The 3,203-nt window shown below is 36.4% G+C and overlaps 1 pseudogene; it reads left to right on the top strand.

The window, feature by feature from the left end:
* Positions 1–1,130: 1,130 nt before the first annotated feature.
* Positions 1,131–2,119, top strand: LOC105855289 (polycomb complex protein BMI-1 pseudogene; annotated as a pseudogene).
* The last annotated feature ends 1,084 nt before the right edge of the window (positions 2,120–3,203 follow it).

Here is a 3,203-nt window from a genome sequence, read left to right as displayed (position 1 = left end):
GCACTGTACACATTCCTCCATTTCTACAGAATTGTCAGATCACTTGTCATTTAGGTATAACATCAATCCATTTACCTATTCATTTAATGAACTTTTATCAGGAATGTTTTCTCAGCTAGACACACCAGAAAAAGAGCTGGACTGAGTCTGAAGACCTGAGTCCTAGTCCTGGTACCACCACTAACTTACTATACGAGGTCTAGGTTTTAGCCTCCCCATCTATATAAGCAGGATATTAGATTAGATGATCTCTAAGGGAACTTGTAGCCCCAACAGACTAGGTTCCTTTGAATTAACTCAGGTTTAGCTGAAAAAGTGTGTTAGGGCTAGATCATAAGAGATCTTGAATACCTTTTGAAATGTCTGGACTTTTCCCATAGAAAATAAGAAGCTGTGGAAGTTTTTTGATATACTGGGGTAATGCTTCTAAGTTAAAATTGCAACTTTCAGTTTCCCAGTTGTGTGACCTTAGGCAAATTTATTAACCTCTGTGTGTCTGTCAGTTTCTATAAAACAGGAACAATTGGACCTATGGCATAGCATTCTTAGTAGGATTAAAGAGAAATGAACATAAAAAGCCCACAGCACATTGCCTGGGAAATAGAAAATGATTAATCCGTGGCAACCATGATTATTATTGTTAATATTTTTCTGCCTTCTGCCTCCAATACACTCCCTCTATTTTGTAGTCAGGTTATTGAGCCTCCCTTTCTGCTTTTGCTGGCTTAATACAAAGGAAGCAGCTTCCTTTTTAAAAAGAGAACTGGCGGGGAGGCGGGAGCTGGGGTGGGGCGAGAGGGGTGGGAGCAGAGGGGATATTGGCAAGGAAGCCCTGATTTGGATTAGAAACATCTTCCAGCCTGGCAGAATAATACTGATTGCTCATGGCACCCATTCCCCCTGCTCCCTCCCTGGGGCATAGAGGACCTGGGCTTGGGAGGCTGCCCAGCTGAGTACAGGCAACAGAGGCTCCTCTTCCACTATTGACAGTGGCATCTGCTGCTCACTTCAAGATGGCCACTTGGCTAACCTTTGTTTTCTGCTGAATGACTTTTAACTTCCATTGTCTTTTTTACCCCCTTTGATAGCCTGCTTGCGGCTGCTTCCCTGGGATCTTTCATCATGCAAAAATGAACCAAACAACCGAAATCAAAATCACTGAGATAAAACACCACTTAATGTGTGTGCTTTGTGGAGGTTGCTTCATTGATGCCAGGACCGTAATAGAATGTCTACATTCTTTCTGTAAAACCTGTGTTGTGTGTTACCTATAGACCAGCAAGTATTGTCCTGTGATGTCCATGTTTGCAAAACCATTCTGTTCCTGAATATAAAGTTAGATAAAAATCCTCAATATATCATATACGGATTGCTTCCAGGCCTTTTAAAAAATGAAATGAGAAGGGACTTTTATGCAGCTCATCCTTCAGCTGTTGCTGCCAATGGCTCTAATGAAAATAGAGAAGTTGCAGATGAAGATAAGAGAATCATAACTGATGATGACACAATAATTTTTAGACCAGAACAGTTTAATTTGGGAAGTAAACAAAGACAAGGAGAGGTCTAAGGAGGAGGTGAATGATAAAAGATATTTACAATGTTTGGCTGCAATGAGTTTGATGCACCTAAGGAAGTTTCTCAAAGGTAAAATTGACATACCCAATACTTCCCAGACTAATGTCATACATGCAGAAGAATCTTTAAAGGATAAATATATGCTAATGGATGATACTTACATTTATATCTGGAGAAGGTATGGAATGGACTTTTTTTAAAAAATACAGAATTTGATCTACTTATAAAAGAATGAAGATTAGTCACCAGAGAGATGGACTGACAACTGCTGAAGAACGAGAATGTGACTCTGGGAGTGACAAGGCAGTAATCCAGTAGGAGTTATTCTCTCCAGCTTTTCTTGTTTGCCTAGCCCCACTATTCCAATCCAGTCTTTCATCTTCAGTGTCCTCACATTTCCAGTATTATGAATGGAACCAGCAATAGTCCCACTCTTAACTACCAACCTTCCTTTGCCAATAGATCTCAAAAATCATCAGTAAATGGGTTATCAGCCACTTCATTCTCAGGTTGCTACTTGAAACTGCTAAGGAAAAAATATTAAACTCCTGATTGATATAGATATCTTTATGCCATTACAGCTTTGCAAGTGTTAATACATGTAACCATGGTCCAGTTTGTTTTCTTTTGTAGTGACACCAAATTTGACTATAAAAGATAGACTAGGTGTGACATTCATTTGTACATTAATTGAAAAGAAAGATTGTTCTTATAATGAACTGTTTTTGTATAGGCAGGCAGTATTTTTTTCTGTGTGAAATGGTTTCTGTAGACATTGCTTGGATTTGGAAACATTGTGCAATGGGTATAAGTCCTGGGCTATAGTCTGTGAATGTCAACTAATACCTACATTACATGCTCTTGGATCGTTTTTGTTATTAAGCTGTTTTGTGAACCTGTACAAAACAAGTGATTTTTATTTTTAAATTCAAAAAAATAAAAAGGATAGGCATAGAATGATGGATAGAATATACATATACTGCTGCCATGTAATGGTGAGTAGTGATTTCTTGCATATATAACCATTTTTATTTCTTTGTTTCATTTTTACTTCTCTGTTGCTGCACAGAACTGATCATCAGAAAGTGAACTGGAGTTTTACAATTTGTATGCCTTAAAAGTGAGTACTACTGTTTATTTGCTGACTTGTTTAAATGAGTCTCTTTTGTAAGAATCAGATGGCATTGTGCTTGTTGTACAATGCTGTACTGGTGCAGAAACAGTATTGCATGATATATTTATAAATATTATAATGAAAATATTGTGTTTCATGTACTTAGAAATGGTTGTTAAAATTTTGCAAACTAGATCAACCTTTGCAGATACCCTGTGTTTGAACCTTGATTATCATCACATAATATTTCAAATGTAAATATATAATTCTAAATTCTGTTCCATTGGAATAAATTGGTAAGTCATTATGATGTTGGCATTTTCTAGTAACACATTTTTTTTTACTTTTTAAATTTAATTGCTACAATATAGAAAAACTCTTAACCAAGGAATATGGAAATTATGTATATTTTCCTAAATTTTGCCTGTTGGTTATGGTGGAATTAGTGTGTTTTAAAGATGACTATCAATAACTATAATTCTAAAGCAATTTTAAAAATAAAGTGTTTAAATTA

Source organism: Microcebus murinus, chromosome X (assembly GCF_040939455.1).
Source record: "Microcebus murinus isolate Inina chromosome X, M.murinus_Inina_mat1.0, whole genome shotgun sequence".
Taxonomy (NCBI): Eukaryota; Metazoa; Chordata; class Mammalia; order Primates; family Cheirogaleidae; genus Microcebus; species Microcebus murinus.
Note: the sequence above shows the minus strand (reverse complement) of the source record. Positions and strands in the feature narration are given on the sequence as shown.